Genomic DNA, 14,912 nt, shown 5'->3' with positions numbered 1-14,912 from the left:
AACTCCCTGACAAGTGGAATGGGGGAAACTGAGACAAAAATAATTAAACACGGCCAAACAATTTGAGCAATTGACAGCCAGCTAATGAATCCCAAGGTCCAGAGGTTTTATCTTCCCCAACCCAAGACACTGGGGAGCAAATGGCTGACTCATTCCACACAGCCCCAGGGAAGACTGTCCTCTCTGAGGGCATTCTTTGAAAATAAAATGAACCCAAAAAATAAATCTATGCACACATTTTGATGAATCAACATATCCAAGGACACACCTGGAAAGCTAATGCATATTGTGTTAGGACCCTGCCCTGAGACCTCCCCTAGGATTCTCACTGGCCAAAGAAAGAGGAAAAGCCTCAAGACGAAGGCCCCACCACAAGCTCTTCCCAGAGCACGCCCACGCCCTGTGCCTCTGCTCTTTCTCCCGAACTCGAAGGCTCCCCACGAGACGGCGACCAAGGAGGGCGGCGGGCCGCAGCCGCTGGTCCTAGGCTTATCCTCTGACCCTGTCTTCAAGTCTTCCTTTTTTATTTTCTTGGTCTCTCCAAGTGAGCGAACAGCAGCCCAGCCTCAACTCAATCTGTCACTGCGACTCTTCCTTCTCGGTGAATTCGCACAGCGTAGTGCGAATTCTCTCCTGTGATGTTTCTAAAAAGCCAAAGCAGCCCCGCCTGTTGCTTCTTCTACCTTAAGCCCGTCCTTTGTTTCACCATCCTCAGTTTTAATAAATGTACTCTCAAAATCACTTGGACTTGGGTTATGAAATCTCTCCTGCACGAAGTAAAACCCACACACTACCGGCCAGCTGGAGGTAGGCCCACGCAGAGCCCAGCCCCGTCCAGGAACAACCTCAGGAAGCAGGAGCAGCGTGACAACCAGCACCAAGGAACGTGATGCCAGCTTCAGAAGACATCACAGACTAAGCCTTCCTATCGTGTCACCAAATTCAACCTCTGCCCACTTCCTCTCATGCCACCTCGGCCCTCATTCCACGTCCCCGGTCAAGCAATCACAGTTTGGGCAGGGCAACGCCCGAGGTTGGTCTGGTGGAGAGGCAGGGAAGAGGCAGCAGGTGAAAGAGAAAGATTGCAGGAGCCACAGGAAGAGGCCCAGCCCTGGCCACGGACCCGGCCTGCCTGCTGGGGAGCTGGCTCCCACGTGTCAACATTTATTCACATTTATTTGCGAGATGAGGTTCAGGTGGCAAAAATCGTTCAGAGAAGGGTCAATATTAACCTTCCTCACTGATACTGGAGAATAACCAAAAACAAAATGGAGAGAGAAAAATCAACTTTTTGTCACTTTGTAGCACAGATGTTCCATACACTCTTGTGAGTAACAGCAGCCACTCTTTCCCCGGCCCTTCTGTGCGTCAGGCACTTTAAATACATCCTGTGACCTTACAGCCTCCTGGCAAAGACAACTGACTGTTCCTGTCCTACGTTTCAGAATGAAGAAACTGAGGTTTGGTCATATTAATTTGCCCAAGACCAAGAAGTTAGTAAGAAGCCTTTCTTTAAAATATTGATATCTTGTTCACTGTGGATTTTTTTGCATTAACTTAGATTTTTAAAATGTTGCATTAAATATGATTTATCCAGATTACTGAGATGGTTGGCACCCCTGCCCCTCAAATTCTGCATTGAAGCAAATACCAACATAAAAAAGAACCCATAGGGTGGAGTTACTCTCACAGAGCAATCGTTACCCACAAGACCCTCCTTTGTGACGGCCACGCTCTTCACAGCGGGTGCATGAGAACATGGGCATCTGCACGCTTCTACCCAATTCCCACCTCTGAGGCAGTCACCAGCCCCTTTCTCTTCCCCCTAAGAAAGCCTAAGGGGAAGCAGTGAGTGAGGAGAGCCTTCTAACAGAGGCAACTTGGGAGACTGGTTTTGTAACAATTTGCCTAGAAGGCAAATTCTGAAAGATGAAGAGTTGCCTTGGACCACACATTGAATACACAAACACAAAGACTTTACCTAAGGCTTTTAAGTAAATTTATGGTTTTTGTGTTGGGCCACATTCATAGCCATCCTGGGCTGTATGCGGCCTGTGGGTTGTGGGTTGGACACCCCTGGAAGGCCTTCATGAATGTTTTATTTCTAGGAATGACAGTGACACCCCTGCCAGCTGGGGGGTCACATTGAGGGGTGGAGGTGCTTTGGCTGAGAACCTACGGGGCTTGCGGCTTCTCCTTTCTGAGTGAAGGGACTCAGGGGACACGTACCACTACGTCCGTGTGGGAGAATGGGCCTGGTGGAGCCCATGGATACGTCTCCTACACTCTGGTTTAGACATAGGTTATTGGTGAGATCGAGGGGTCACTGTGCTTGTCTGGGATCCTGGTGTGGGAGCAGCAGTGGCAGCGGGGGTGGGGTGATCAGTGAGCCTGCAGAGTTGCTTGCTAACACAGGTTCTGCCATTTTTCAACTGTCTCAGAGCAGCATGTGACTCCCCACCAGCACGGACTTCGATGAGACGCCTGGTCACTTCCTGGCTGCCAGCTCCTGTTTCATCCCCCATGGCCAGACCCAGGCCCTTGCTGGGAAAACCTGCTGGAAGAAAAGATCTCCGTGTACAGGCAAAGTGCACGTAATATGAGAAAAGTAGGTGCTTTTATGGAAGACGTGTAATCAGCAAACAAGTTCATTCATTTACCCAACAGATATTTAATTCCAACAGGTACTGTTTTAGGTCTGGGGATTACAGGACAAAGTCTCTGACTGCAGGAAGCTTCCTTTATAGAGGCAGAGAGAGGGAGAGAGAATGATCATATCTAAAAACAAGCCAGTGTAATACCTGGCCAGACATTGATAAGTCATGAGATGACAACAAGAGAGATGACAGGCTAGAGCTGTGGGCAGGGTGGGTTGCATTGACAGAGAGGGTGGGGGAGGAGAGGAAGCCACAGGCAAACCCGGGGAGATGCATTCCGGCATGTGAGAAGAGTCCTGCATGGATGGACCCTGAGAATGGTAGGAGCTGATTTGGGTGTGTATAGGGGTGGGAAGGTGGGGGGAGAAGCAAGGAAGCTTACGTAGCTAAAGCAGAGGGAGTGCAGTTACAGCAAAAACGGGAGAGAACAGGAGACTGGAGTGGGGAGAGCCTGGCGATGGGGGAAGGACTCCTCTGTTCTCTGAGGAGGCCCCACATTTCATTAAAAATGCCAAGAGCTCTGCGAAAATCCTGAAAGAAGTCTTGTCTGCTGCTGCAGGCGTCATCATTTTCATCAGACTCAGGGCTCTGAGGCACCGGGATTGGTCAGGAAATGGGACCACACTCCAGAGAAACTCACTGACCTTGCAGAGGCCTTCTGGAAGCGCATGATGAAACTTCAGGCAGTTTTGTTGTTGTTACAAGAGAATGAAAGCCCATTGTCCAAACAATTTGCAAAGCTGAAACATTTATGAGAGTGAATGAGCCATAAAGCATCGTACACTTTTTTTAAATCCTCAGTTGAGGATAATTTTTTTAAATATTGATTTTAGAGAGAGAGGAGGGTGGGGAGAGAGAGAAACATCAATGTGAAAGAGAAACATTGGCTGGTTGCCTCCTGTACACACCGTGACTGGGAATCGAACCCGCAACCTAGGTATGTGCCTTGACTAGAAATTGAGCCAGGAACTTTTTTTTTCTTTTGGTGCACAGGATGACACTCCACCCAGTTGAGCCACCCAGCCAGGGTGTACAGTTTTTAAACATTATTTCTGTTAAGGAAATACATCTTCAGTGCATAATTCAAAGTAATGCACAGGGTTTCATGTGCATTCTTCCAGGGAGGTATTCAAAGCTTTCTTTCAGCTCCCTAATTAGGTTTCTGCACCCCCCAAATTTAAGAGTATCAGAGGGTAGTCTCCATAAAATGTAAATGATAACAAATATACACTGTAAACCTGTAGACTGCAAGGTGCCTATATACACATGTAACACACACATGGCAAATGCTTAGGTAACCTTTCAAGTTGGATAAGTAAGTCTGTCAAGTGTTTTCTTAAATTATATGATTAGTTCTGATTATTAATGCAGAAAAATCCCTAGCAAGTTATATAGAAAGTAAAATTATAGAGCAAAAGTTCTAATTCCATGTCATAAAGCATTATACCATCCCTTCTTTGTCCCTTCTTCTTGTCTACGACCTGGAATGTGGTCATGATGGCTGGAGCTCAAGCAGCTAGTTGGAATCATGAGACAGCATGGATAAAACAGTAGGACAGAAGGAACCTGGATTCTTTAAATGGTGCAGCTACTGTATCAGGCCTGGACTGCCTTCCTCTGATCTTCTTTTTTGTGAAAAGAAAAAAAAACAAGCTCTCATCTTATTTATGTTACTGCTTGTCACAAAGCCTACACAGATCATCTCAATTATGTGTCATAATTACCCAGAGCAGTATCTCTCTTTGTTCCAGCTTTACAGATGAGGAAACCGAGACCTACAGAAACTGCAGGCGGCAGGTTGACTTAGGCAGCCTGGCTCCAGAACCGGGGTTCTTACTCTGTACCAGGCATTATTCCAAGCACTTAGCAAGCGTTCATTAATATGACTCCCACAGAAAACTGAGACAATAGTTATTATTACTCTTCCAATGTGTGGAAAAAGAAATCAAAGCATGGAAGGGTTAAAAAGTACCACAGGTCACAGCAAGGAAGATGAGTCCAAGGCAGGAATCTGTCTCTGGGGTTCACCGTCAGGTACTCTGCGATGCGACCTTTCTCAGAGGCCAAGATGGACTCTGTGTCCTGGAGGGCCATTATCTCGGAAGGTTTTATGGGCTGCTCTTGCCCGATGAACAGGAAGCAGTTGTCTGCGTAAAGCTGCTTCAAGGCCATGTGCCAAGCTGACCCTGACTTCTCTCTGGCATTGAAGAGACATCACCCTTGTAGCGTGGCCAGTGCCAAGATGATAGATGGATTTTGATTTTAAAGAGGCAGAAACAAAAGCCAGTATTTGCAAAAACTCTCTTCTGCATCCATCATAAAAAATATTAAAGAGAGTTACCCTTGGAGCGAAGCTTCTATTTTAAGAATATCAGAGCTTGCTTGACGAACAAATACTTATCTGATGTTCAGAAAAAAATATCATAATGTGTGTGCCTATCATGAAAATCTCTAGGCAACTAAAAGTCAAGTTAATAATCAACAGCCCTTGCTGGATGGCTCAGTTGGTTGGAGTTCACTGAAAGGTTGCAGGTTCGATTCCCAGTTAGGGCTTGTACGGGAGGCAACCAATTGACTTTTGTCTCATATGAATGTTTCTCTCTTTCTCTTCCTCTCTCTCTAAAAAAATCAGTGAATATATCCTCAGTGAGGTTTTAAAAAAATATGTCCTAAATGCTAAGTTTTGTTGTTGTTGTTTTTAAGATTTCACTTATCTATTTTTAGAGAGAAGAAAAGGAAGGGAGAAAGAAACATCAATGTGTGAGTGATATACCAGTTGGTTGCCTCTCACACGCCCCCCACTGGGGACCTGGCCCACAACCTGGGCCTGTGCCCTGACCGGGAATCAAACTGATGACTCTGGGTTCACAGGCCAGCATTCAATCCCCTGAGCCACACCAGCCAGGGTTCAGGTGAGGATTTTTTTAAAAAGTAATAATCGACATGAATGAATCATGTTCTATTGGAGTTGGGGGGTGACGGCTTTTCTTTTCCTTAGTTGAGAATGTACTGAGCAGCAGACATAAGAATCAGGTGTGTGGACATCCGAATGTCAGCTTTGTTTCTGACAAGGCTGAATTGGAGAACCTGCTTTGGACTTTGCAGACAGGCCCCAAATATGCCCCTTGGGACCAGTGTCATACAGACCTGGACCACGGTGCCTTCCTCGCAGAGGCTGGTCATTCATCCAGTGGAAAATCCTGAAGACGGGAATCTCTGTCTGAGACACAGAGGCAGAGGAGATCCAGAAAAGGCGTTCTGCGAGTGCACAGTTCAAATTCAAGAAGCGTTCTGAAGTCATCAAATGAGTCACTCTACTACCCTTAGGCAAGATTAAGTGAGGGGCTGAGCGGCCGGGTGAAAGAATGAATGTTATCCTCTGAACTAAGCAGGGGTGTCCAGCCTGTGGCCCTTGGGCCACGTGCAGCCCGAGGATGTCTGTGAATGTGGCCCAACACAAAATCATAAATGTACTTAAAACATTATGAAAATTTTTTTTGTGATCCCATGTTGCAATGCATTTAATGTGTGGCCCAAGACTCCTCTTCTTCCTCCAGCATGGCCCAGAGATGCCAAAAGTTGGACACCCTTGCTGAAGTGTCCCCTTGAGCACAGAACATCCTGCTTTACGAGGGCAACATAGAACCTAGAGAAATATAACAAAGAAGTCCCACTAAGATGACTCGTGTGAAAGGCAGCATGCGAAGTGTTTCACGTGGTGAGGTGACGGGTAGTAGGGACATAGTCTGACTCCAGAGGCCCCACACCAGCGTTCCCAGTGCAATGCGAGGAGCGGTCCCAAAGGGCCAGCTTGGATCAGGGGTCCGTCACAGAAGTGCCACACAAAGGTCACTGTCCAGTTATGAGTATGCGTCATTCCCTCCAACCTGAAAGTGGGTGTCCAGGCAATGACGTTCTAAAATGAAGGGGGAGCGTGTGGAATCAGCTCCTTTGTGCAGCCTATTTGTATCCAGATCTCATTAACCCACTCTTAACAGGTGACATCTTTAAGGCTCAGAGGGGCTAAGTGACTTGCCTGAGACCACAAGGGACTCAAAACGATGAAGCTAGGATTGCATGGCGATAGAAAGCCCCTTCATTTCCCCTTTATCTCATTGTCAAGGAGACAATTATCTCCCAAAAGCCTGAAAGCAGGTGGAGGAGTATGATAAGAACTGATCTACACCTTCAATAAGAGAGGTTATAAGCTCTGTACATAGGGACGGGCCAGGGTGGGGGAGTTGTGTAAGAGGGATGAGCTTCGATTTTCTTCTTCTGGCTCATCTAAGTGTCCAGAGCAGAAACCTGTTTCCCCTCCCCATGGAATCTTCAGAAAGGTCGTAACTATGGGACAGTCTTGGGTACCAGCTAGCAAAGAGAATATTTATCTTTCAACCATACATCTCAGCAATGTTTCTTCCAGTGGTACAAGCTCAGGGGCCTTGTGTTTCACGGCTACAGGGGCTTGATGGGCCAAGAAGGACACAGGAAGAGCAGGTGCGTGAGCCGGAAGAAGCTGCAGTGGTGGCTAGCACCAGGAGTACGGACATCACTTGATGGAACGTGGGTGTGGGCAGTGCTCTGATTCTGTTATTCGTTTAAATATACACTTAGCATAACATTAACGTGACTAATGGTTTATTCATTTAATATAAAGTTATACTCTCATAGGAAGAAGGAAGCACATGCGTGGCCAGGATTTTTGCTAGAGGCTTTTCACGTATTATGCCTTTTAATCCTCATAAGAACATGCAAAAGCCAGTTGTAGTCTCTTTGTCTCTCTGTCTTTTTTATCTTTAGCACGGGAAGTTCCTTAGGCTTAGAAAGATTTATTAACCTAAATACACGGGTCCAAAAGTCATACTCCTTTCATCTTACGATAATACATTCCAACAACTGATATTCTTGAAACACTGTAGAGTTACAATGAGCAGCTCGCAGACATTACCTCCCTAAGTCTTTCCCAGACCCCTGAGTTAGTCCTTATTATGCTCACTTTGCAGATGAGAAAGCTGCAGCTCAAAGAAGTTACTGCTCACAGCCAGTACAGAGCAGGACTGGAATTCAAATGCAAATCTTCCGACACCCAGTCGCAAGCTCCATCCAGTGCGCCGCCCCACTGAAATCAGAGACACATTCCTTTTCACCCACAGGAAGCCTTTCTGTTGGAGTCGTGCCTTTGCAGACAGAACAAAGCTGGTGCCTAGTGAAGGATCAAGGGATTCATACGCTCAGACCTTGAGAATCTAAACCTACAAAGTGATGATGGCCAGTATCTTTAGAAACTCCTTTAGATACAGTTATGAGTGGCAGCTCCAGTGTGCACTATTTAAAAAAAAACTATAACCTTTGTAATAAAGAACCAATTGTGTGTGTGTGTGTGTGTCTACACACATACTGAGAGAGAGAGAGAGAGAGAGAGAGAGAGAGAGAGAGAGAGAGAATTTATTTATTTATTTTAAAATATAAAGAGCAAAGAGAATTTATTGTAAGGAACTGGCTCATATGGTCTATAGAGGCTTCACAGAAATTCCAAGACCTGCAGTCAGCAAGCTGGAAGTCTAGGAAACCCAGCGGTATAAGTTCCAGTCAGAGGGCAGAAGACCGATATCTCAGCTCCAGCAGCAAAGTAAGTGAAATTCCTCTTACTCTGCTTTTTTGTTCTATTCAGATCTTCAACTGATTAGATGAGACCCACCCACGCTGGGGAGGGCAATCTGCTTTACTCAGTCTACTGATTCCAATGGGATCTCACCTGGAAACACCCTCCCAAGCATACCCCAAATAATGTTGGAGCAAACATCTGAATACCCCCATGGCCCAGTCAAGTTAACACAGACAATTAACCATCACAGTATCATATCTAACCAATGACATTGACATTAAGAAGGATAACTGGGGTCTTCCGCATGTATACCTCACTGTTCCTATGAAAGGCAGAACAGCTGGACAACCATTATATGTGTAAAGTCTAGAAGTTTCCACCAACTCCATAACTTCTTTTTCTCTCCAGCTCTCACGATTTGCTGTCTTTACATGTCTCTTACATTAAAGCTGTTTCACAATTCGGTTGGCAGCACCAATCCAACTAAAAATAAGTTTCGTTGCAAAGAAAAAGGTGTGGAAGGGCAAGGGGCTGGGACCCAGAAGACTTGAGTCTGGATTCCAGCCTTGCATCTTATTAGCTAACCTAAGACTGAACCACAGAAATGTATAAATAGTCAGCTTTTTAAAATACAAAAAAATCACAATTTCCTGTGGTTTAATACAACGGTGCTAGTCAGGATCGATGTGTGATACCTGTGCTCTCACGTGGCTCTCACAAACCTATCGTGAAATAGTTTTCTCATTACCCGTGCTTGACTCATGAAGATGCAAAGGTCAGAGAGTTTTGGCAAGGCCACAAAGCTACTGTGTAACTAAAATGAGATTCTAACCAGGTCTCCCTGTTTCCAAAGCAACACTCTCTAAGCTTCAATTCCCATTTAAGACATGAGTGAGTTACTTAAGCATTCTAGGCCTCAGCCATCAGTTTTTTTCTATTTATCTTGTGCAAGAAGACACTTGAGTCTGGAGTGCCAAGCAAAGGAGCTTTAATTTCATCTCATCAACGTGAACTACTGTGGGAATAACTTCAGAAAACGAGGGGGTGTATGCTGCTAAACACCAACTCAGCCATGCTGCCTTGAAGAAAAAACCATGGAATTTTCCCTAAGTAAAAAATGGCTCTGTTTACTCAGCAGCAGCTGGTGTGAGTGGACATATCATTGGTTATTGTAGACGCCATTCTTTTGTTTAGATGCTGGGGTCATTTCACTGTTTCTTTCTCTCAATGCTTTCTTGGTAGCTAGCAATAATTTCTAAAATTCTTGCCTAACTCAGTTATGCCAAAGGAATTTATAAGAAAGCATATTTTTGTTCCAACTTGGGCTGGAATTTTAACCTATACTCAGAGGAATCTGGGCATGGTGATGACAAAGACATTAAATACTAGAACTCAAAGAGCAAGGAGGAACCTGGGAGACAGAATAAGTTTGCGTGGTCAGCTTCTCCTCCTTACCTGAAGTTTTCATTCATTCATTCATTCAATAAATATTTATAAATATATCTAATTATATTATTTGTATATAATATATTCACAATACAACATTTATAAAAATATTTACAGACTAGGCATCCTTTTCCCACAAAAATTGTGTGGTTGTCGGTTTCCTTTTCATGAGAATCAGACTGAGAACTAAAACTGTGTATATCACACATCTTGCTGTCTAGATTAATATTATTTTACTTTCTTCATTTGTATACTCCTCCAGGAAGATTAAAATTGCAGAAAACTTTGTTGTTCACTTCAAGCATATCCTCAAAGACCCACTAACTCTTCCACACGAAACATCAAATGATGGTTTACAACCCAAGAATCTGTGAACCCTATTTTCAAAATCTTTACATTGTTGGATCTAACAATCCTAATCTGTGATGTTGTGATTCTTCTCCAATTCTAACTGAGCTCCACATTCTTCCTCCTTCTCCTTCAAAACACTTAATTTAGACCAGACTTCAAAAATCTCAGTAAGGCCTTCAATGTTGGCCACTCCCCTTTGAGATGCTCCCGAGACTCCATAGAGCTAACACTCTCCCTTATCAAGGCCAGCATCATCTGGTCAGCAGGTTGTCTGGGTGTTATTCTGGGTAACTAACATTCAAAGAAACCTTTCTCTTAAAATACTGGAAATCCAAAGGCTTGAGTTGGTAGATTTCATGTGGGAAAAATGTTAAAGTAATTGAATGAATTGCAGCCCAGCCTTATCAAGGAATCAGATAGTAATAGTAGGAAAAATCAGATGACTGTATTTTTAAAAAGGTGGGGAGAGATATATAGAAACTTCCAAACCTAGAAATTGTTAGTAACAAATAAGGAAAAGCAAAATGAGTTTAAGAAGTGTGGTCCTTTGGAAAATGATTAGACAACTTAATCTTTTACTGAACAAAAATTGTAATTATTACCCAATTACTAAAAATAAATTGTGCACTATGCCATAAACCTAGCTTGTTTTGAGAATAATTTATATGTTACAGCAGTACTAAGAAATAGAGAAATAGATTTGGGGGGATTATTGGGCTTTTGTAATATGATACCACAAAAACAAATATTTAGATTGTTAAATTTAATAGTTTTAAAGGCCAATACACTTTTATTGTTTATAAAGTATCACAACATTTTGATCTAAACTGCCAGAAGTTTAAAACACAATGTATATGTACATGTTTTGGCAAACTTACAAAAATATAAATTTGGTTATGCATGAGCAAATACATCCTCATAAATATGGTCTAAACATATTTAGTGTTCTGAAAACATGTAAGTTTAAATTTAGTGCAAAAAGTTTAGTTCAGATTTCAAGATGGTGGTGTAGGTGGAAATTACATTCACATCATTCCAGGAGAAAACTGGAATTACAACTAAATTGAAGAACATCCATCCTGAATAACCAACTGAAGATTACCTGAAGAGGAGTCTTATAACCAAGGAATTGCAGAAGAAGCCACACTGAGACTGGTAGGAAGGGGCAGAGTCGTGAAAAGGACTGGCTCTTCTCCCACTGTCTACAGCTGAGGTTCTGGAGGGAGATCTTAGATGTGGGGATTTTCCCTGAGAAGCATGGGGTCTAAAACCCAAGCCAGGCTCCTTAGCCCAGACTACCAGAGCCAGGAAGAGGTGCTCACATAACAGCCAGCTGTGAAAAGCAGTGGGGTCCACCAGGGAGAGACAGTAGTCTGCTGGAGACACAGACACCCTCTTACTCTGCCAATGCACAAAATCTCTTTTGCAGCCACTCAATCTGGGTTCCCATGGAAGGAGGGTGGAGCAGGCCACAGTTGCCTGAGGAGAGTCTTGGGTTTGTGGCTCTGGAGAGGGAGCTGGTGAGACAGCTGCCAGATTCCCTGTGCTGAGTCATTCTTCTGAATCACAGACATCTTCTTTCTTGGGTGAGCAGTCCCCTCCACAGGGCATCAACCTGGGGGAAAGTAATTGCTTCATCCTCTGAATTCCCTCTCATCCCAACCTACAGAGTTCAGGCCGGGCTGTGGAGCCAGCTCTCTGGGCCAGGGTGTAGAGGTGTGGGCAGGGTCAGGGGGTGTCAGTGACTGAGTTGTCTGGCCTTGGGACTGGGGCCATTCCCCCCACTTTCCTGAGACCCTGGCCCTGACTGGAACCTGTCCTCCCACCCCCCCCCCCCCCATGGAATATCCAATAGAACCACATCCCCAGCTTCTAGCAGACCCAGCCTTGGGTCTCCACAGGCACAGCAGGCCTAATGCCTAGTTGCTCTGCCCTGCTGAGGTCAGGACAAAATCCAGGACAGACTGAATTATATGGCTCTAGGGCAGGGACCACACCCATCACCTTCCCTGAAGCCTGAACAGCACCTCTCCCTCATGGAAGATTTACTAGCCCCATCTACCCAACTCTGCCAGAGCTCTTTCAGTGACTTAGTGTTATAGGCAGCCAGCAGGTCTCTAGGGACTTGGGATGTTTTTGGACCTGCCCCCAGGCCCATTGCTAGTAAAAGCTGGCCTTGGTGCACAGCTTGGTCCTTCCAACACACACCCACACCCAGTAGAGGCAGCCAAAAACTGTGGATTGCTTGTAGCTTCAAACAGGTTGCCAAGGTGTTGGGAACCATCCTGCCTGGTTTCAGAAGCTGTAAGCCCCAGCAAGACTAAGGCTGAGTGGGCAACCTTTGGATGATAAGCCACTAAGGAGACAAAGCTTATCTCCCTGGCGGGAGCGATGCTTTTGCTCCTTTACTTGATCCATAACTGGCCCCCAATGCTTGGTCAGTTAGCCAATGATGGGTAAGACTCCCCAAGGGGAGAACAATCTAAGATAGGCACGATCATGTGGGAGGCCCCCAAGGAAGGACTTGGGGGGCTACAGCAAAAGGGGGTAATGGACCCTTGCCCCTCAGCTTTGACAAAGCCTAAGTCCTCATCCTGTCTGTAAGAAGTTTCCTAATCTCTTGGCTGCCTTACTTCCCCTGCCTGACTTAAGCCTGAAACAATGAAAGAGGGTGGTGCAGCCCTGTGCTGGAAAGGGCGGGTTTCCCAGGTGATCAGGCCTAAGAAAGAATGCACAAAATCCTGTGAAACCTGCTTTACTAAGAATGCTCTCAATTAAATGATAAGGGTCTGAGCAGGAAATGAGTTCGTTTCCCAAAGTTTTGTAGCCCTTTAGCTAATAGACCCTGACTCAGAATAAGCCCTCAGAGTTCTTTGTATGTTATCTATTGTTTGATCCTTACTGCCAGACAATGGTTAATGAGCTTTACCTGTATTCCTGTGCAAATGAATCCAATAAAAGCCCATTGAGGAAAAGGCTCTTGGCCCTTATCCTTTGAAAGACTGGACACCTTTCCTCCCCAAGAAGATCATGTCTTGGTAGACTTATTCTCACCCGTGGCAGCTGGGGCGAGGGGTCCTGCAGGTGGAGCCCCCCCACACCGAGGGACAGGCACGTGGAGCATCTGACATTGGTTTGCACCACAGTCCATCCCAAAAGACCCAGAATCAACACCCCAGTTCCTAGCTTCAAACACCACCAGAGAAGGATCCAATAAGCTTCACAAACAGCACATCCAAAGGGGGATCTCAGCCCTGCTGAGGTAAATTCTGTTCATTTGGTAAGTGCCTGCACAGCAGCTCCCACACTGTGGTTGGGGTTGAGCCTCATGGTCAGGTAGCCTGAGGGTCAATCCCATGCACAAATGGGCCAATAGCAGTTGAGACTCAATTACAACAAGAAGGCCCACAAAATGTACACAAGCGACATCCCTAGAGCACCTAGCTCAGAAGATTAAAGTGACCGCACCACTGGTTCCCACAGGACACCTACCACATAAGGCCAACCCACAAAGGCTGGAAGTCATAGCAGATCGACTTAATACATGTAAAGTAACACAAAGAGGAGGCCAAAATGGGGAGACAAAGAAACAGCCTCCAAGTGAAAGAACAGGGGAAATCTCCAGAAAAAGAGCTACATAAAGTGCAGGCAAGTAACTCATCAGATATAGAGTTCTAAATAATGGTTATAAGGGTGCTCAAGGAACTTAGTGAGAACTACAACAGCATGCAAAAGGACTGAGAAAACATTTAAAAAATCCGTCAGAAATGAAGAAATCTGACATCAAGAATACACTGGAAGGAGTAAATAATAGTTTGGATGAAGCAGAGCATTGGATCAGCAATTTCAAAGATGAGCTGAAAAAAAAATCTAATAAGAGCATGAGAAAAAAAAGAATTAAAAAGAATGAGGATAGTTTAAGGGACCTTTGGGACAAGATGAAGTGTAACCATATATGCATCATAGGTGTACCAAAAGGAGGAGAGAGAGCACAGGATTGAATATCTATTTGAAGAAATAATGACTTAAAACTTCCCTAATCTGGTGAAGGAGAAAGACACACAAGTCCAGGAAGCACAGAGAGTCCCAAACAAACAAGATGGAACCAAAGAAAGCACACCAAGACACATCATAATTAAAATGGCAAAGGTAAAAGACAAAGAGAGAATCTTAAGAGCCACAAGAAAAAAAAAAGTTAGTCACCTACAAGGAAGCTCCCATAAGACTGTCAGCTGATTTCTCATTAGAAACAGTTCAGGCCAGAGGGATTGGCATGAAACATTAAAAGTGATGGAAAGCAAGGACCTACAGCCAAGACTGCTTTACCCAGCAAAGCTATCACTTAAAAGTGAAAAAAAGAAATAAAGGGCTTACCAGACAAGAAAAAGTGAAAGGAATTTGTTACCACCAAACTAGTATTAAAAATGTTAGAGTCTGCTTTAAGCACTAGAAGAAGAAATAAAAGCAGAGAAACATAATTAAAGAATAAAATGGCAATGAACAGGTACCTATCAATAATCACTTTAAATATAAATGAATTAAGTGTTCCAATCAAAAGACGTGGAGTAGCCCAGGCCAGGTAGCTCAGCTGGTTAGAGCATCATCCCAATACACCAAGGTTTGGGTTTGATCCCTGGTCAGAGCACATACAAGAATCAACCAAAGAATGAATAAATAAGTAGAACAGCAAATCAATGTTTCTTTCTCTCTCTCTCTCTCAAAAAAAGAGACTTTTTTTTAAATATTAAAAAAAGACATAAGGTAGTTGAATGGATGAGGAGCAAGACCCATATATATGTGCTGTCTACAAGAGACCTACCTCAGAATGAAAGATACACACAGACTAAAAGTAA

Source organism: Phyllostomus hastatus, unplaced genomic scaffold (assembly GCF_019186645.2).
Source record: "Phyllostomus hastatus isolate PE091 unplaced genomic scaffold, TTU_PhHast_1.1 phas_scaffold_114, whole genome shotgun sequence".
In the NCBI taxonomy this organism is placed as follows: domain Eukaryota; kingdom Metazoa; phylum Chordata; class Mammalia; order Chiroptera; family Phyllostomidae; genus Phyllostomus; species Phyllostomus hastatus.
This window is presented reverse-complemented; position numbering follows the sequence as displayed.